At 40.9% G+C, this 22,064-nt stretch overlaps 1 pseudogene; it reads right to left on the bottom strand.

The window, feature by feature from the left end:
* The window catches only part of LOC105512808, a 58,268-nt pseudogene that overhangs the window by 25,350 nt on the left and 10,854 nt on the right, over positions 1-22,064 (bottom strand).

Here is a 22,064-nt window from a genome sequence, read left to right as displayed (position 1 = left end):
ATCATAATGACAGGATCAAATTCACACATAACAATATTAACCTTAAATGTAAATGTGCTAAATTCTCTAATTAAAAGACACAGACTGGCAAATTGGATAGAGTCAAGACCCATTGGTGTGCTGTATTCAGGAGACCCATCTCACATGGAAAGACACACATAGGCTCAAAATAAAGGGATGGAGTAAGATTTACCAAGCAAATGGAAAGAAAAAAAAGCAGGGGTTGCAACCCTAGTCTCTGATAAAACGGACTTTAAACCAACAAAGATCAAAAAAGACAAAGGAGGACATTACAAAATGGTAAAGGGATCAATGCAAAAAAGAGCTAACTATCCTAAATATATATGCACCCAATACAGGAGCACCCAGATTCATAAAACAAGTTCTTAGAGACCTACAAAGAAACTTAGACTCCCACACAATAGTAGTGGGAGACTTTAACACCTCACTGTCAATATTATATCAATGAGACAGAAAATTAACAAGGATATTCAAGACTTGAACTCAGCTCTGGACCAAGCAGACATAATAGGCATCTACAGAACTCTCCACCCTAAATCAACAGAATATGCATTCTTCTTAGCACCACATAGCAGCTATTCTAAAACTGACCACATAATTGGAAGTAAAACACCCCTCAGCAAATGCAAAAGAATGGAAATCATACCAAAGAGTCTCTCAGATCACAGTGCAATCAAATTAGAACTCAGGATTAAGAAACTCACTCAAAACTGCATGACTCCATGGAAACTGAACAACCTGCTCCTGAATGACTACTGAATAAATAGCAAAATTAAGGCAGGAATAAATAAGTTCTTTGAATCCAATGAGAACAAAGACACAATGTACCAGAATCTCTGGGACACAGCTAAAGCAGTGTTTAGAGGGAAATTTATAGCACTACATGCCCACATGAGAAAGCAGGAAAGATCTAAAATTGACAACCTAACATCACAATTAAAAGAATTAGGGAAGCAAGAGCAAAGACATGCAAAAGCTAGCAGAAGACAAGAAATGACTGAGGTCAGAGCAGAACTGAAGGACACAGAGACATGAAAAACCCTTTAAAAAATCAATGAATCAGGAGCTGGTTTTTTGAAAAGATTAAAATAGACCACTAACCAGACTAATAAATAAGGAAAGAGAGAATAATCAAAGAGACACAATAAAAAATGATAAGAGGATATTACTATTGATCCTACAGGAATACAAACTACCATCAGATAATACTATAAACAACTCTACACAAATAAACTAGAAAATCTAGAAGAAATGGATAAATTCCTGGACACACACACCCTCCAAAGACTAAATCAAGAAGTTGAATCCCTGAATACACCAATAACAAATTTTGGAATTGAGGCAGTAATTGATAGACTACCAACCAAAAAAAGCCCAGGACCAAATGGATTCACAGCCAAATTCTATCAGAGGTACAAACAGGAGCTGGTATCATTCCTTCTGAAACTTTTCCAAATACTAGAAAAAGAGGAACACCTCCCTGACTCATTTTATGAGGCTAGCATCATCCTGATACCAAAGCCTGGCAGAGATGCAACAAAAAAAGAAAATTTCAGGCTAATATCCTTGATGAATATTGATACAAAAATCCTCAATAAAATACTGGCATACTGAATCCAGCCTCACATCAAAAAGTTTATCCACTACAATCAAGTCAGCTTCATACCTGGGATGCAAGCCTGGTTCAACATTCACAAATCTATAAAAGTAATCCATCACATAAACAGATCCAATGACAAAAACCACATGATTATCTCAATAGATGCAGAAAAGGCCTTTGATAAAATTCAACACCACTTCATGCTAAAAACACTCAATAAACTACGTATTGATGGAACATATCTCAAAATAATAAGAGCTATTTATGACACACCCACAGTCAATATCATACTGAATGGACAAAAGCTGAAAGCATTCCCTTTGAAAACCAGCACAAGACAAGGATGCCCTCTCTCACTACTCTTGTTCAACATAGTATTGGAAGTTCTGGCCAGAGCAATCAGGCAAGAGAAAGAAATAAAGAGTATTCAAACAGGAAGAGAGGAAGTCAAATTGTCTCTGTTTGCAGATGACATGATTGGATATTTAGAAAACCCCATAGTCTCAGCCCAAAACTTCCTTAAGCTGATAAGCAATTTCAGCAAAGTCTCCAGATACAAAATCAAAATGCAAAAGTTACAAGCATTCCCATACACCAATAATCGACAGAGAGTCAAATCATGAGTGAAATCCCATTCACGATTGCTACAAAGAGAATAAAATACCTAGGAATACAACTTACAAGGGATGTAAAGGACCTCTTTAAGGAGAATTACAAACCGCTGCTCAAGGAATTAAGAGAGGGCACAAACAAATGGAAAAACATTCCATGCTCGTGGATAAAAAGAATCAATATCATGAAAATGGCCATACTGCCCAAAGTAATTTATAGATTCAATACTATTCCCAGTAAGCTACCATTGACTTTCTTGACAGAATTAGAAAAAACTAGTTTAAGTTTCACATGGAACCAAAAAAGAGCCTGCATAGCCAAGACAATCCTAAGCAAAAAGAACGAAGCTGGAGGCATCACTCTACCTGACTGCAAACCATACCACAAGGCTACAGTAACCAAAAGAGCATTGTACTGGTACCAAAATAGATATATAGACCAATGGAACACAATAGAGGCCTCAGAAATAACACCATGCATCTACAACCATCTGGTCTTTGACAAACCTAACAAAAACAAGCAATAGGGAAAGGATTCCCTATTTAATAAATGGTGTTGTGAAAACTGGCTAGCTATATACAGAAAGCTGAAATTGGACCCCTTTCTTACACCTTATACAAAAATTAACTCAGGATGGATTAAAGATTTAAACATAAGACCTAAAACGATAAAAACCCTAGAAGAAAACCTAGGCAATACTCTTCAGGACATAGGCATGGGCAAAGACTTCATAACTAAAACACCAAAAGCAATTGCAACAAAAGTCAAAATTGATAAATGGATCTAATTAAACTAAAGCGCTTATGCACAGCAAAAGGAACTATCATCAGAGTGAACAGGTAACCTACGGAACAGGAGAAAATTTTTGCAATCTACCATCTGACAAAGGGCTAATATCCAGAATCTACAAGGAACTTAAACAAATGTAAAAGAAAAAACCAACCCCATCAAAAAGTGGGTGAAAAATATGAACAGACACTTCTCAGAAGAAGATATTTATGCAGCCAACAAATATATGAAAAAAAGCTCATCATCACTGGTCATTAGAGAAATGCAAATGAAACCACAATAAGATACCATCTCACACCAGTTAGAATGGCAATCATTAAAAAGTCAGGAAACAACAGATGCTGGAGAGGATATGGAGAAATAGAAACGCCTTTACACTGTTGTTGGGAATGTAAATTAGTTCAGCCATTGTGGAAGATAGTGTGGCAATTCCTCAAGGATCTAGAACCAGAAATACCATTTGACCCAGCAATCCCATTACTGGGTATATACCCAAAGGATTATAAATCGTTCTACTACAAAGACACATGCACATGTATGTTTATTGCAGCACTATTCACAATAGTAAAGTCTTGGAACCAACCCAAATGCCCATCAATGATAGACTGGATAAAGATAATGTGGCACATATACACAATGGAATACTATGCAGCCATAAGAAAGAATGAGTTCATGTCCTTTGCAGGGACATGGATGAAGCTGGAAACCATCATTCTCAGCAAACTAACTGTTCAAAAACCAAACATCACATGTTTTTATTCATAAGTGAGAGTTGAACAATGAGAACAAATGGACATTGGGAGGGGAACATCACACACCGGGGCCTGTCGGGGGCTGGGGGGCTAGGGGAGGGATAGCATTAAGAGAAATACCTAATGTAGATGATGGGTTGATGGGTGCAGTAAACCACCATGGCATATGTATACCTATGTAACAAACCTGCATGTTCCGCACATGTATCCCAGAACTTAAAGTATTTAATTTAAGAATTTTTAGTTAAAAAATTTAAAATAAAAACAAAAACATAAAACAAAGAAAGTGCAAAGGATAAGGTGTTGGAAGCAAATTCAAAATTAGGAAGATGATGAAACACCAAGGTAGAAACAATGCTTGCTCCATATCAGAAATGTACAAGAAGGTGGCAAGCACTGATCCAACTACTCTTGATACATTTTTACAAATCAAAAAGTACTTGAACTCTCAATGTTTCTAATGCTTTGAATTACAGTGCAGTAATAAATGTTTATTTCATTATATTTTCATTGCCTCCTACATTTATAACTTTGTTTCTAATATTTTGACAAAAAATTGTAAAAGTCACAGAATGATCCTTGTTTTTCCAATTGGATATGGAGATTGCTTTCCCAGGTTTCAGGTTGCACAGTCATTTTTAGAATCCTGCATTGCCAAGAAAAATGAGAACTGCCTGTATTTAGAATAATACAGATGGTAATAGGTGCTAAGGAAAAATTCATCGTGTTAAGATAAATTAGAATGTCAGGGTAGGGAGGGAAATTGATATTTTATACAGAGTGATTTATATTAGTTGACATTGGCAGAAAAAGTTGAAGGAGGGATGAAGGGAGCCATGTAGCTGTGTTGGAGAAGAGGCAGAGGAGTTTATGCCTAGGCTTTTCCAAAGAATCACGGTGGCTGAAAACTGAAAGCCAGTAGAGGAAGTAGGAGTGCTACCAGAAGAGATAATGCTGGCTGGGACAGGGAGGGGTGGTGGAGGTGAGAAATGTGTAAATTAGACATGTAACTCGGTGTTGTGCTGGGGCAGCTGAAAGAACCAATTGTTAATTTTCAGGAATTTTGAAATCTGGTTGTTCAACTGTTGATAGTTTGAAACTGTCTATGTGGGAAGTTATTACGCTACAGAGATTGGCAAGCACTGCAAATCAGCTTTTTGTTTTTCCCTTTCAGAAAGTCCATTGTTAAACGTTTACTGTCTCACGTAAGTGGACATAAGCATTTCAAAGGTAGAATTGAATATAGGGCATTAAAAAAGAGAGAATGAGAAATCAAGAAGGACTCCAGGATGTTGGACTGTGGTGGTGTTTCTATGTGTTTCTACCCTGAGCAGCAGGGCTGGGAAGGCTGCAGGATGCTAGGAGAACAAGTGTCCCATCACAGAGAAAGCAGGGAGAGCTTCTTTCTTTCTTTCTTGGTGTGAGACAAAGAGGAAGGAGAATAGTTTTTTCTTAAAATTGGGATGGGGGTTCGTTTGTATTCAGGAAGCAATAGTGAACCTCAACAAGGCTGGGAAGTTGGGGTAGGCAGGAATCCAGAAGGCAGAGTAACTCTTGAGAGGCTAGAGAGAGTCTGTGGTTTATGGTCAGTCCCAAGGCGATGGATGCGAGAAGTCCTAATGTGATTAGATATGGCGTGTTTCTCATATTCCAGGGAGGTGTTATGAGTCACTCCCAGAGCCCCATCCCATGGCCCCTGCTCAGGACCATGAATGAAGACCCTTGCAAAGGAACAACAGGAGCCTGTGGGCAGGCAGATATCCTGGGAGTACAGGCATTTAGAGCTGGAGTCTGGGGAAGCTTCTTGCCAGTTAATTCTCTCAGGCTGAGCCCTTCAAGGAAGGAAGGAGGCGGTACAGACTGAGGGTCCCTCATGGCAGAGGAGGAGGGAAAGAGCTGTGGGGAACACATCCACATTTAGTCATCTGTTCATCATTCAAGAAATGATTCCTGAGAGTCTGCTATGTCCTCAGTGCTGGTCTTCCTCCTGGGATGCCTATCGTGGGTGGACAGGCAGCCCTGAGATAGAATTTCACCTGGTCAGCCCTCCTCACAAGTCCTGACACCCTTTCCCTCATCCCTCCCACTCAGGCACTGAGAGCCTGAGAGCACTAAGAGCAGCCCACTTGAGGCATCTCAACATTACTCTACGGTGGGGATTCCTGAGACCTCATGGAGTACAGCATCAAATAATGAAGAGATGGGCTGCAAGGGACTACCCACAGAGCTGGCCCTCATTCAGCCCCTCTCCCCACCTCCTCTATGGGCTAGGGTGCTATGGACATCTTTGAACACCATTGCTGTAGCCCACCTCCTGCAGCATCCACACGCTTCCTGGGGTTGGGATTCTCCCAGAAGGCTCCCTGAGACTTCTGAAGGTGCTGAGGAAGCCCCATCACCTTCTCCAAACTCCACAGAGCCTGAGGCTGTGTGGTATGTGGGCTGGGTCCTCCTGCTGGCCTGACCTTCTGGAGCAGCCCTTGGCCCACCCTCCCTCCTCTACACTTACAGTCAGGCCTTCTGCTTCCAGTGGACTTAGGCAGCAGAGACAACAACCAGCAGCAGCACCTTGGAGCCCAGAAGGAGACCTAGGAGGAATGGGGCAGTAGGAGCTGGCACCGGGCCTGGAAATCAGGAGACAGGAGGAGCCATGAGAGGGGCCACCTGGGACACCATCCCAAGGGCCTCAACTGAGGCTACCTGGGCTGGTCAGTTCTCCAAATCAAGAATTCAGAATGAGAAGGTTGGAGCAATTCTCTACACTTTAACAAGTGCAGTTTGGTGTTGCAGAGACAGGGGCTATCAATCAGGCTTGTGGGATTCAAACCCTGGCTCCCAGACCTGTTCACCACTCAGGTCCCCTCTCTGAGCCTCAATATCTCCATCTCTAAAAGGGACAGCAAATGGCTCCTACTTCATAGCACTGGTTAAAAGAAGAAAATGCCAAGATGATGGTACAGTATCTGACACAACTGCTGCTCCTTGGCCCCCTCCCACCTCCCTCCTCTTTCATCCAAGTGGTCATTTAGGCCAATAGCATGGCAAAGAGGAGTGAGACCTCTACTACGAGTTAGCAGATCTGAGTTAAATCTGAGTCACTTGCTAGCTGTCATTGTTCCAGGTATGAGACGCACCACCTGGGAATTTCAATGTCTTTGTCTGTAATATTTGCAAATTAGGATAAAGCACGTTCCTACCTATGTTCAAGGGTTCTGGGGAGCCTTGATTGCTATATCGTGTAGGAGGGAAATTAGACAACATCCATATAAATTAAAACACATACACCCTCTGACTTAGCATCTACCCCCAGAGTAGGATAATATATGTGCAGGGTCATCCACAGCAGAATTATTTCAAAAGCTCAAATTTGGGAACCACTTACATATAAATCAACAGAAGACTACAAAATAACACTTGATATTTCCATACATTGACATATTCTGCAGCTGGTAAACAATGGAGCAGGTCTCTATGTCCTTATATGGAATCTCAATAAGAAATTATATGGCTTGCATTTGGGAGAGGTTTTCCAATCACCAACAGAGCACAGAGAATGAATGAGAGAGGCATTCTAAACCTTTGAATAACTATGAAAAGGAGAAATACTGGCTTCCTATTCAGTTCTGTTCAAAGAGCTTTCATGTAGCACCTACTATGCACCAGACTCTTCTGTGGAGAGATAGTCTAATGCCAGGATGGAACGAAGCCTGCCTGGAATAGGATCTGGGCTCTTGCCCCAGCTCTAGCTGGCCCTGTGACCTTGGGCAAGGCACCTGTCGTTTCTTGGCTTCGGTCTCCCATCTGTAAAAGGGCATTGGGCTAAATGGTCTGAGGTCCTTTTTCCACTGACGTTCCAGGATCCAGGAGCTAAACTGAGGATCCAGGGCCTCTGAAAGAAAACCCAAAATAAGCATTGTTGCTTCCTTAACTGAGGGACCCCTAAGTCATCCTTTTAGGGGACCTCTTCCCTTAGGTGAGGGACATTCTGAGATGGCCCAGCTCTGCCTGAAGCCTTTAGTGACTGTGTGGAGCAGTCCCTGAGTCACACAAGGGTTTCCTGAACAACCCACAAACATCCTGGATAGACCCATAAAGCTCTTGGCATCTCCTTTCACCAGGGCCATCAGATTAAACAGCGAATCTCTGTCCTTCAGGAATCTTCCCAGTGTGCTGTTTCCGAAGATTAAATAAAGAAAAACCCAATTTACTCCCTCAGTGCTCTGGATGGATTTATCCTCATTAGAAGGGAACAGAATGTAAGCTTGGTGAGAACAGAGCTTGTGACTTTTTTTTTTTTTTTACAGCTATTTGCTCCATCACAGTGGAGACTCACACACAGTAGGTTCTCAGTGAATGCTTGTTGCGTAAAGAAGAGACTCAGCCACACTGAGGGGGAAAGTGCTCTGTGAACGCAGCAGGCAAGGTCTGGTCTTGTGCCTGGGAAAGTCACTCAAATCGTCAGTTCCCTTATCTATGGAAACATGGCTGGGCCAGATTAGAAGAGGCAAAGGCTATGGTGCCAGGCAGACTAAGGTTTCAGACTTCCCTATCGTTTACCAGCTGCCGAGCCTAGAGTGAATAGCATGATATCTCCAGGCCTCGATATACCTGATTTGTAGAAGAGGGTGGCATCAGATCATGAAAGTGAGCACCCACTGCCACCCTTGATTGTTGCTGACAGAGAGGACAGTGCTATTATTGACTTCTTGTCACAACTTAGGGGACGAAGGAGGCCCACTGTAGTCACCACGCACAGACATCTGAGTCCCTGGTCCAGACTTAATCTCCACGTTGGCAGGAATTGCTCTCAGGAGCTTCACACAGTAATAGGTGCCCATGTCTTCGAGGGTGATGTTACTGATGCGGATGGAATAGTCTGTGCTGTTTCTATTTCTCTGGTCTGAAATAGTTGTTACCCAGGGAGAGTGGCATCCTTTTGGACTGTAGATTAATTTCCTGCCTGGACCAGCTCCTCTGAACCACTGGACCGGTCCCACAGGGAGCAGGGAGGTCACAGTGCAGTTCAGAGTGGCCGTTTCTCCAGCTGCAACTGACACGAATTCCTCAGGCTAAATCACCTGCAGCTCCTCACCTGCCACTTCTAGAAAGTAACAGAGCCATTATTTATTCATCCTTACGTGATCTTGAATGTTTCCTCAAGTGTTTATCAATGAACTTCAATGACTGGGTGCATACCAGGAGAAGGCCCTGAGCTCAGCACACTGCATGTATTATCTCATTTAACCCTCACAACAAGTCTGTAACATGAAACTGTATTACATGTGAGGACGCTGAGACACAGAGAGGTTCAGTTTCATGGGGTTACTAATCTGAGTGGAGCTCCTGAGCCCCACTTGGAAGTGTCATGCTTTGCCGAGTATTTGTGCTTCCACTTTCTGGCCATATGGAGTATTGCACTTTCTTTTCTTTTTTCTTTATTCTTTTTCTTTTTTTTTTTGAGATGGAGTTTCGCTCTTGTTGCCCAGGCTGGAGTGCAATGGTGTGATCTCGGCTCACCACAACCTCTGCCTCCCAGGTTCAGGGGATTCTCCTGCCTCAGCCTTCTGAGTAGCTGGGATTACAGGCATGTGCCACCATGCCCGGCTACTTTTGTATTTTTAGTAGAGATGGTGTTTCTCCATGTTGGTCAGGCTAGTCTCAAACTCCTGACCTCAGGTGATCTGCCCTCCTCAGTCTCCCAAAGTGCTGGGATTACAAGTGTGAGCCACCGTGCCTGGCTGCACTTTCTGAATCATTGCATTGGGTGGTGCCATGTGACTGCTTTAGGCCACTGAGTTGTGAGCAGAAGTGATGGGTATAATTTGTGGCTGTGCATTCAACTGCAAGAGCCTCTATGAATTAACTTCTCCCTTCCACAGAGACCTACAAGGCTCTGATGAGGTCAGCTCCATCAGCCTGGATGCCTGAATGACCATGAATTCTCCACATACACTGAACATGCAGCTTAACTAACAAACTCAACATTGTTTCAAGCCTCTGAGAATTTCTCACCCATAGTATAATTACATTACCTTAGTTTCCTAATGTTGATGTGACAAGTTATCAGAACCTAGCATGTTAAAACAAAAGAAATGTATCATCTTATAGTTCTGGAGGTCAGAAGTCTAAAATCATGTTACTGGATAGAATCAAGGAGAGAAATATTCAAATATACAAAGATAGAGGATGACATGTTGGTGACCATTGCAGATAGGTAGGATGAAGAAGTCCAGAGATCTACTGTGTAATATGAGGACTAGAGTTAATAGGATTGTATTGAATTCAGTATTTTTGCTCAAACAGTCTATCTTAGTTGCTACACACACACACACACACGTGCATGCGCGCGCGATAACTATGTGAGAGGATGGATGTGTTCATTTGCTTGACTGTAATAACCATTATCCTATGTCTATGTATATGAAAGTACCATGTTTTACCCCTTAAATAAGAGGTGTCAGCAGAGCTGTGTGTATTCTGGAGGCTCTGTTCCTTGCCTTTTCAAATTCTAGAGGCTGCCACATTCCTTTTCTCATGGTTACATCTTCCCATCACTCCAACCTCTTGCTTCCATTGTCATATGTCCTACAAAGACCCTTGTCATACACTGGGCCCATCCTGACACTAGACCAAGATGTTAAATTACTATCTTAAACATGCTCAAACAGCTAAAGAAAACAACAGACAAACAACTAAAGAAACATTGGAATATGATGCATTAATAAAATAAGAACAACAGCAAAGAGAAATTATAAAAATTAATCAAACAGAAACTTAAGAGTTAAACAGTACAATAATTGAAAAATCCACCAGAGGTGTTCTCCAACTGGTGTGAGCAGTTAGAAGAGAGACTCAGAAAACTGGAATATGGAATAATTGAAATTATTGTGACTGGGGAATAGAAAGAAAAAGGAATAAAGAAAAACAAGCAGAACCTGAGGACATTGTGGGACATTATCAAATCGATCAACATAAACATTGTAAGAGTTCTAGAAGAAGACAAGAGCAAGTGCGAAAGGAACAGATTATTCAAAGACATAATACCCCAAAACCTTCTGAAACTTGATAAACTGCATGAATCCTCAAATTTAAGATGCAGAAGAAACTCAAATTTAACCCAAAGAAAAACTCAGAGACCCACACTAAGACACATTATAATCCAACTGTTGAAAACTAAAGTCAGGAAAAGAACCCTGAAAGCAGCAACAGAAAATGGATTCCTCACATACAAGGGTTCCTCAATGAGGTGATCAGCCGATTTCTTATCAGAAGCATTGGAAACCAGAAGACAGAGGAGTGATATACTGAAAATGCATCAAGAGGAAAAATCTATCAACCAAGAATCTTATACCTGGGAAAACTGTCCTCTAAACATGAGGGAGAAATTAAGATATTCTCAGATGAACAAAAACTAAAAGAGTTCACTGCCATTAAACCTTACCTACAAGAAATGCTATAGGGAGTGGTTTCAGGTAGAAATAAAAGGATGCTACATGGCAACTCCAAGTTGTATAAATAAAAATGTCCAGGCTGGGCACAGTGGCTCACGCCTATAATCCCAGCACTTTGGGAGGCCAGGGCAGGCAGATTACGAGGTCAGGAGATCAAGACCATCCTGGCCAACATGGTGAAACCCTGTCTCTACTAAAAATACAAAAGTTAGCTGCGTGTGGTGGCACGTGCCTGTAATCTCAGCTACTCAGGAGGCTGAGGCAGGAGAACAGCTTGAACCAGGGAGTCGGAGGTTGCAGTGAGCCAAGATTGCACAGCTTGAACCAGGGAGTTGGAGGTTGCAGTGAGCTGAGATCGTGCCACTGCACTCCAACCTGGTGACAGAGTGAGACTCTGTCTCCAAAAAAAAAAAGTCCTGCTACATGTAAATTTATTTTAATTCATATTTTTCTGATGCTTCAATATCCCACAATCATGCTGTGAGTACTCTGCCCAGGTGACCATGTGCACCAATGTGATAAGGCTGGTCCTTGGAACAAGTTCCCTTCCTTGCCCTCCCATATAGTGACCGAGTCCCATAAAAAGACACCAGTAAATCCCATCATGCTTTTTGCTTGTACCTTGTACCCTGACTTCCAGTAAGGGCACTTGCTGAGGAATTCTTTCTCTCTTGCTTCCCCATCTGCTTGATTGAGCCTGCTTCCTTGGAGCTCTTCTCATATGGCTTTCTACGTGGCATGCCCTACTTCCCTCTCTAGGACCAGTGAGTAAAATAAATCATACTCCATACGCCTTTCCAGGTGAAATCTTCATGGCCATCTTAGAGTGATTCATAAAGACCCAAGAGCCTGACTTTACCATTTTCAATACTAATGGCAATGAGAATGGGATCATTCTAAACTGGGGTGGAAAGTTCCTAGGAGATGCTCTTTAACTATTCATGGCTTACTAATTTGCTACTCTGATTGGCTCCACAACTTGAGAAGGCTTTTTACACTGATGGCTTTCTTGTGCTGTGCTATGTGCAGCTTTGTGTTACCTTTTGGAGTTCTGCCAAGACTCTCTATCGTGAAGTGAGGATCCTGTTTAAATATCAATAATGACATCTACATTTCTTCAAGAGCACGGGATGACATAACATTGATAACAACCTCTTCAAAGGAGATTCATGTGATATGCATATTAACATCACATTATCCAGCATCTCTAAGTTGTTTTGAGGTGCCAGTGACAATATATTCTTCTTTTACAAAGTTTATTTACAAATTAAAATCAACAGGCACCCCTGTTAGTGCCTATAAACAAAGAAACAAAAATACCTCTTCTCTGTGGAGACTTTAGCAATTTCTTTCTTGCATTTTGGAGTTTCTAGACCATTCATCATGGCCATATATCCAGGGCCTTTCATGTGAAAACAATGCCCCTCTCACCCTTGTGCTATACTCCATTAAAACAACAAATGCCTGGTTACCTACTGGGATCTCCTATCCTGGAGTACAGATCTAGGAACAATACTCTCCTGTTGCAATCACGAACCATAGATTGTCCCACATGCAAGGCTCTGCTCATCTGAAATGGGACCCACTGGAAACTAAACTTTTACTGAAACACAAAATTAAAATTTCCATCAGGTGCAGCTGCATACCACTTTGTTGACTGTTGGTCTTATAATTTGTTGATGCAACAATTCTCAACCAAATATTAGCAAACTGAATTTAACAGCACATTAGAAGGATTCTACACCATAAGTAAGTGGAATTTATTCCTAGAACACAAAGATGTTTCAAGATACAAATGATAATGTAATATACCATATTTACACAATGAAGAGAAAAATACATGATTATCTCATTTGATGTAGAAAAGCATTTTACAAATTTGAATATCTTTTTATGAGAAAAATAATAAAAAGAATATATGGACATTTCTACAACATGATAAAATCATATACTCATACTACACTATGTATCTACTTATCATGTGTATTGGTTATTGTCATTTCTCTGGTAGAATATAAGCTCCAAAGGTCAACTACTTTTGCTCTTTTATTCACCAATGCACGCCATGTTCTATGTCAGGTCCTGGCATATAGTAGCGATCCAATATATATGTGTATAAGGTGTGAATTACTCATTAAGACACTTCCCTGGGATACTAAAATCTATTTTAAGTGGACTGCATCTGTGATATTTGCTAGAAACTGAGTTTTCTATGTAGATGACTTGGTTTAAAAAACATTTATTTGCATACACAAAGAAAGCAGAAGAGCCCAGGAGGAGAAAACCACAAACCCTCATCCCCACACCACATCCCCCCTCACTCCCATGAGCAGTAGCTGCAGCAATGACATGGCATAGAATCAAGGCCACAAGCATTTGACAAGAGCAACAGTGAGACCTGTAATCTCTAGAGTCAGAGTGCCTGAGTTCGAATCATAGCTCTATCAGTTACCAACGAGCATCCTCACAGCTCTTTGTGCTTCTGTTTTCTTATCTGTGAGTGGTGGGAGGATAAGGTTAAGGGGAATATCTATTTTGGGCATAATGACCATCTGAAGTAACAGCTGTAAGGCATTTCCAACAGTGTCTGGCACATGGTGAATATTCAAAAATTGTAAATTGTTACTTTTTGGGTTTTCTAAGTCATGGAGTCTTCAATTGACATTACATGAGAAGCATATGGATATAGCTATTGATATGACTATAGATGTAGATAACATAGACAGAGCTCTCTGTTTTATTCCTTTCTTTCTCCCTCATTCCTACCCTTCAAGAAAGAGGGAACTCTAAGACAGTAATGCACAGAAGTTCTGCTTTGAGATAAAACTCATTTTACCAAGAGAGAAGGTTGCTTAAAGGAATTGCTTATCTTAACACATTGGGAGAGTTTCAGTGGTAATATCAGAGAGTAGAAAAGGGAAGAGAGTGACTGGGCAACAGGGAAAACCAAACATCTCTTCAACATGCATTTCATGTAGACTAAAAAATGAGTTGAAGAGAATCTAAGAAATGTCTTTTTAAAATCCTGTGTGTTTCAGCATGATCAAGTGAGATTTTTCTCAGGAATACAAGGATGCTTCAAGGCACATAAATCTATAAATGCAATACACTACATCAGCAGAATGAAGGACAAAAACCATAGGACCACATTGACAGCAACCAAAAAAAAAGCGTATGACAAAATTTAACATTTTTTTAATTATAAAAATGCTCAAAAAAGTAGATGTAAAATGAATGTTCCTCAATACAATGAAATCCATATATGACAAATCCATAGCTAACATGATATCCAGTGAAAAAAGTCCAGGCAGAGGGAGATGGCTTTAACCCCAACCAGCGCAGGAACCGACTTGGGAAGCCTGTGGAATATAAAAGTAGGAGCAAAGGCGGGAAGACCCGTGCATGCACTTCCAGATCCCATGTGGACCAATGGAATCCATTCCCTACTGTTTCACACGGGGGACTCTGCGAAGGACAGCCGAAAAGTTCAAGCAGTTGGTCTCAGGTTGAAGGAAGTCCCCAAGGGGGTTTCACAATAGAACCTCGGTTGGGGATGAACTCCCTTAGCCAGGACCAGGGCAGGGGAGAGTGAAAAGTGGGCTGCAACCCTGAGTGCAGGAGCCAGGCACCCAGCTTTGCAGTGGATGGGGAGGGGCGTGATCTGAAAGTGGCAGCTGTTATCTTCACTGGGGCAATTGGAATTTGAGTGCAGGCTGACGGGAACTTAGGTCACTGCTGCCAGTGTAACACTGTGGGAGTGGATCTGCCTCACCAAGTGTGTGGGAACTGTGCGTGGGCTTACTGCTGCCTGCTACTCACCATTCCATGTGTGAACCCTTCTGTGCAGCACAGGCAGCAATACTCCCCTCTGGAAGGTGAACCCAGTGACCTGAGACCTGCTCCCATCCCCCAACACCCACAGGGGCTGCTGTGTGCCCTGCCAGCAAAGACTCAGAGTACAAACCCCCTGACCCAGCTCCCACTTGGCTTTGCTCTGCCACTTGCCCTGGTAGCTTCACACAAAGGACAGAAACTCTTAAGAACTATATGTCTCTCTCCATTGCCTGAGAAACCAGAGTAGCCCCACTAGGCAACATAAGGCAAGTGAAAATCCTACTGCAACTACTGCAGCTGGTGCTGTTTTGCAAGTGTCACCTCCTGGCTGGAAGCCAACCAACACAGTCCATGATAGCTTCACCTGGTGGAATCACACTGCACCCAAGAAGGAGAAGACAACTGTATAATCTCAGCTATCACTACTGCCTGCACCACTCTGGCTAACCAGGAGGTCCTGAGTCTGTCCACATGATCAGATCATTCCACTCTAACTGGTATTCAAGAAAGTGAGCACACTAAGGCTATCAATAAACAAGGAATCTCACAGAGTCTACATCACTCACCTGCTACCCCCATTCGAGCTAGTGCTGCTACCCATGGCTGGGAGACTTGAGGACAGGTCACATCACCAGATCCCTTGCAGACACTCTCAACATGAGCTTGGAGTTTGGCAACTTCACTGGATGGCTAGACTCAGAGGAACAATAACACTCACAGTAGCCTGGCTCCCAGGGATCCCCACTCCTAGGAGAAGGGGGAGTGCACCACATCAAGGGAACATCCTGTGAGACAAAAGAATCCGGACAACAGGCCTTGAGGATCAGATATTTCCATTGGTGGGAAGTTTAGCAGAGGCACAATTGCAGTGCTGGACTCAACAGGGAAAGTCTTCAGCTCTAGCCCAACAGTAAGACAGCCTTGGTGCACATGAAGGGCCTTGAATAAGGAAATATATTTTCTCCCTTTTCCACCATCACAGGCTCGGTTGGGGCTTCTCTCATGGGAGCTAAGTGTGGGTGCAACTATAGACACCCTTTCTGGAACACGTCAGGATGATGGCATCCTTACAGGAGAAGCATCCTCCAGGTGACAGCTTGCACAAGAGACAGAGTCACAATTCCTCTCTACTTGAACATCAACATTCCTACCCATGAAAAGAGGTGCCTGTCTGATCTGAATGCTGAAGTACTGGCACAGGAGTGTGTCTGAGAGGTGAATAAATTTCCTGCTAACCTGGCAGGAGAGCTAAGGTGGCTTCAACCCTTCCCTCTGATAAGATCTCAGTGCAACTCACTGAGAGCTCCTCCAAGAACCTCTGTCAAAGCTGGGACTTCTGCTCACCTTTGGGTATTGCATTTATCCACCTGCTGCAGCCACAACAAGTTCCTACCCAAGGACACCTCCCCTAGTGGCCCCTACTACAACTAGCAAGTGGGAAAGCCATTATACAAAGACTTTATAACCAAGGAACTCTTACAGTCTTCATCCCTGGAAGCACCAAGAACCAAATTAGGCTGTAACTAATTATAAGTATTAAAGTCTCATCCTTAAGGGGAAAAAGAAATTAAAACAAACAACAAATACAGTCAAATCAAAGATAAATTTAAGAATAGTTAGAAGAAATAGCCTACTCAAATGAGAAGGAAACAGAATATAAACTCTGGTAATATGACAAAATATGGTTCCCTAACACCCCCAAAGGATCACACTAGCTCTACAGCAATGGATACAAACTGAGATGAAATATTTGAAAATGCTAGAGAAGGAATTATTAAGCTACTCAAGGAGATATCAGAGAAAGGTGAAAACCATCATAAATTATTTTTGAAGTTTAGGATACGAATGAAAAATTTTCTAGACAGATAGATATCATCAAGAAAAACCAATTTGCATTTCTGGAAATGAAAGACACACTTAGGGAATTATAAAATGCAGTAGAAAATTTTAACAAAACACTACACAACAAGTAAAAGAAAGAATTTCAGAGCTTGGAGACAAGGCTTTTGAATTAATTATATTAGGCAATTTTTTTTTTTAAAAAAAGGATCAAAAGAAATGAACAAAGTCTCCAAGAAATACAGGATTATGTAAAATGACCAAGCATAAGAATAATTGATGTTCCTGAGGGAGAAAAGAAAATAACAAGTCTGGAAAAGATATTTGAGGGAGTAATTGAGGAAAATATCCCTGGCCTGGCTAGAGATCTAGATAGCCAAATCCAAGAAGCTCAAAGAACTCCTGGGAAATGCATTGCAAAAACATCTTCACCAAGGCATATAGTTATCAGGGTATCCAAAGTCAACATGAAGGAAAGAATTCTAAGAGCAGTAAGACAAAAGTATCAGGAAACCTACAAAGGAAAACCTATCAAACTAACAGCAGACTTCTCAGCAGACACCTTACAAGCTAGAAGGGATTGGGGACCTCTCTTCAACCTCCTTAAACAGAACAATTTTCAGCCAAGAATTTTGTACCTTGCAAAACTAAGTTTAATAAATAAAGAAGAAATGAAGTAATTTTCAGATAAACAAATGTTGAGGGAATTTGTTACTACCATACCAGCACTACAATAAATGCTAAAAGGTGTTCTAAACCTTGAAACACAAATCCAATATGCACCAAAACAGAATCTCTTGGAAGCTTAAAACTCACAGGGCCTACAAAACAATAACACAATGAAAAAAAAAACTATCTAGGTAACATTTAACATGATGAAGAGAACAGTACCTCACTTCTCAATATTAATGTTGAATGTAAATGGCCTAAATGCTCCACTTAAAAGATACAGAATGGCAGAATGGATAAAAAAAATCACAATCCAAATATCTTCTGTCTTTAAGGACTCACCTAACAGAAAGATTCATATAAACTCAAGGTAACATGGTGGAAAAAGATATTCCACACAAATGGAAGCCAAAAGCCAGCAGGAGTAGCTATTCTTATTTCAGACAAAACAGGCTTCAAAGCAACAACAGTATAAAAGGACAAAAATGGTCACTATGTAATTATAAAAGGATCAATCCAACAAGAAGATACTACAATCCTAAATTTCTAAGCACCTAACACTGGAGCTCCCAGATTCATAAAACCATTACTAATAGACCTAAGAAAGGAGACAGACAGCAACACAATAATAGTAGAAGACTTTAATATATCACTGACGGCACTGGGCAGACCATCAAGACAGAAAGTCAACAGAGAAATAATGGACTTAAATTACACCCTAGAACGAATGGACTTAACAGATATTTACAGAACATTCTACCCCCAAATTGCAGAATATATATTCATCTCATCAGCACAAAATAGACCATATGTTAGGTCACAAAACAAGTCTCAATAAATTTTTAAAAATCAAAATCATATCAAGTATCCTCTCAGACTACAGTGGAATAAAACTGGAAATTAAGTCGAAAAGAAACACTCCAAACTACACAAATACATAGAAATTAAATCATCTGCTCCTGAATGATAACTGGGTTAAAAATGAAATCAAGATGGAAGTCAAAAAATCATTTGAATTGAATGATAATAATGACACAAGTTATCAAAACCTCTGGGAAACAGCAAAAGCAGTGTTAAAAGGAAAGTTTACAGCACTAAATGCCTACAACGCAAAGTCTGACAGAGCACAAATTGACAACCTAATATCATGCCTCAAGGTACTAAAGAAACAAGACCAAACTAAACCCAAAGCTAGAAGAAGGAAAGAAATAGCAAAGCTCAGAGCAGAACTAAATGAAATTCAGACAATAACAACAACAAAATACAAGCGATCATTGAAACAAGTAGCTGGTTCTTTGAAAAAATAAACAGATAGACCATTAACTGGATTAACCAAGAAGAGAGAGGATGCAAATGAGCTCAATTAGAAATGAAACTGGAGACATTACTACCGACACCACAGAAATACAAAAGATCATTTCAGACTACTATAAACACCTTTATGCACATAAACTAGAAAACCTAGAGGAAATGGATGAATTCCTGGAAAGATACAACCCTCCTATATTAAATCAGGAAGAAATAGAAATTCTGAACAGACCAATAGCAAGTAGTGAGATTGAATCAGTAACCAAAAAAATGGCAAACAAAAAAAAGGTCCAGGACCAGATGGATTCACAGCTGAATTTTATCAGACATTCAAAGAAGAATTAGTATCAATTCTACTGAAAGTATTTCAAAAGATAGAGAAAGAGGGACTCCTCCCTAAATCATTCTATGAAGCCAGTATCACCCTATTATCAAAACCAGAAAAGGACATAACAGAAAAAGAAAACACAGACCAATTTCTCTGATGAACATAGATGCAAAAATCCTTAACAAAATACTAGCTAACCAAATTCAACAGCACAACAAAAAGGTATTTCATCATGATCAGGTGGATTTCAACCCAGGGATGCAGGGATAGTTTAACACACATGAGTCAATAAATGTGATACATCACATAAACAGAATTAAAAGCAAAAACCATATGATCATCTCAACAGATGCAGAAAAAGCATTCAACAAAATCCAGCACTCTTTTAGGATAACAGCTCCCAACAAACTAAGCATAGAAGGGTCTTACCTCAAAATAATAAAAGCCATATATGACAAACCTATGCCAATATCCTACTGAATGGGGAAAAGTTGAAAGCATTCCCCCAAGAACAGAACAAGACAGGGATGCCCACTTTCACTACTTCTATTCAACATAGTTCTAGATATCCTAGCCACAGCAATTAGGCAAGAGAAAGATAAAAGGTAAAGGGCATTCAAATGGGAAAAGAGGAAGTCAAACTATTGCTGTTTGCAGATGACATGATTGTATACCTAGAAAATCGTAAAGACCTCTCAGAAAGACTCCTAGATTTGATAAACGAATTCAATAAAGTCTCAGGTTACAAAATCAATGTACACAACTCAGGAGCATTGCTGTACACCAACAACCACCAAACTGAGAATCAAATGAAGAACTCAGTCCCAAACAACCGCAAAATAAAATACCTAGGAAAACAAACAACAGCTGCAAAATAAATAAAATACATAGGAATGTACTTAATCAAGAAGATGAAAAATCTCTACAAGAAGAACTACAAAACACTGCTGAAAGATATCATAGGTGACACAAACAAATGGAAACACATCCCATGCTCATGGATTGGAAGAATCAATATTAAGAAAATGACCATACTGCCCAAAGCAATCTGCAGATTCAATGCAATTCCCATAAAAATGCTAGCAACATTTTTCACGGAATTAGAAAAAACAATCCTAAAATTCACATGGAAAAACAACAACAAAAAGCACCCGCATAGCCAAAGCAATACTAAGCAAAAAGAACAAATCTGAAGGCATCACATTACCAGACCTCAAATTATACAACGCTATAGTTACCAAAATAACATGGGACTAGTATAAAAGTAGGCACATAGACCAATGGAACAGAATAAAGAACCAAGAAATGGAGCCCAATACGTGCAGCCAATTGATCTTCAACAAAACATGCAAACATATAAGCTGGGGAATTAGCACCCTATTTAATAAGTGGTGCAGGGAAAACTGGCAAGCTACATGTAGAAGAATGAAACTGGATTCCTACCTCTCACTTCATACAAAAATCAATTCAAGATGAATCAACGAGTTAAATATAAACCTGGAACTATAAAAATTCTGGAAGACAAGGTTGGAAAATCTCTTCTAGGCATCAGCCTCATTAAAAAATTCATGATTAAGACCCCAAAAGCAAATTCAACAAAAACAAAAATGAATAAATGGGACCTAATTAAAAAGCTTCTGAAGAGCAAATTAAGTAATCAGCAGAGTAAACTAACAGCACGTAGAGTTGGAGAAAATATTCCCAAGTCGAGTTACAATTGACTGGTAAGGATACTGAGGCCCTCGATGGCAGAGTGCCTTGTCCCAGATCACAGAGCTGGGAAATGGCAGAGCTAAGATGTGGCACAGGTGGTGGGGCTCCAACCCATGCTCTCCTAACCACTGCACTACTGACACTCAGTAATAACCCTAACACTACCACCATCCAGAACTCTGTGTACATCCTCTCCAATCCCCACAGAGTCCATAATGGTGGCCATGATCATCACCATTTTACAAATGGGAAAACTGAGGACTCGAGGGTAGCCAAGACTTTACCAAGATCACACAACCTTGGGAAAACAATCCCATCATTTACTGAAGTCTATTCTCTCCCCAGGCTTGCTGTATCCTCTTAACATCTTGGAATGGTTGGTATAATTACACCCTACATATGAAGAAACAGGCTCAGCAAAGGGAGCTGGGTTGCTTGAGATCACACAGCCTTGAAATAACACATGATTTGGTCTACAATATGCTAGGTGATTTACAGAGAGAACCTTAAGTCCTTTCCACTCTCCTAGAGGAGTCCAGGATTGTCATGATTTTACAGATGAGAAAACTGAGGCTAAGAGAAATGAAGGCATTGTCTCCTCATCCCCCATGCATGACTTGGGCATTTCCTGTGTTTTGCCAAGCTTTCCTGTTCATCAAAGAGTAAGCACTAGAACTTCAACATCCCCAACACTGACTGCCACCTCCCTTGTCCCTTTGAGATTCTTGACTTCATGCAATTTAAGGGAGAAGCCTCCCTCCTGGCTGCCCAGGGCTGCTTACTGTGTAGTTCTTCCCTTGGGCTCCCTATGGCTACTCTGTAGCCATAAACAGAAGACCTTGGGTTCCTAACAGCCCAAGAAGAGAATATAAACTCTAGTTCACACAGAACACAAGAATTCTAAGAAATGTCTCATTCCCACATCCTTAGTCTTCAGCACCATGAGTGGGTGGGCACGTTGTAACTGCCCAAGGGGTTCACCTTGCCCACTGCCTAGGCAGAATCGATTTATTAAGACCGGGGAATTGCTTGAAAGAATAATTCAAGCAATGCTGGCTGTGCAGGAGACCAGAGCTTTAGTATTATTCAAATCAATCTCTCTGAGCATTCGGGGAGCAGAATTTTTTTTTTTTTTTTTTTTTTTTTTT

This window comes from Colobus angolensis, unplaced genomic scaffold, assembly GCF_000951035.1.
Source record: "Colobus angolensis palliatus isolate OR3802 unplaced genomic scaffold, Cang.pa_1.0 Scaffold219, whole genome shotgun sequence".
NCBI classification, from domain to species: Eukaryota; Metazoa; Chordata; class Mammalia; order Primates; family Cercopithecidae; genus Colobus; species Colobus angolensis.
Note: the sequence above shows the minus strand (reverse complement) of the source record. Positions and strands in the feature narration are given on the sequence as shown.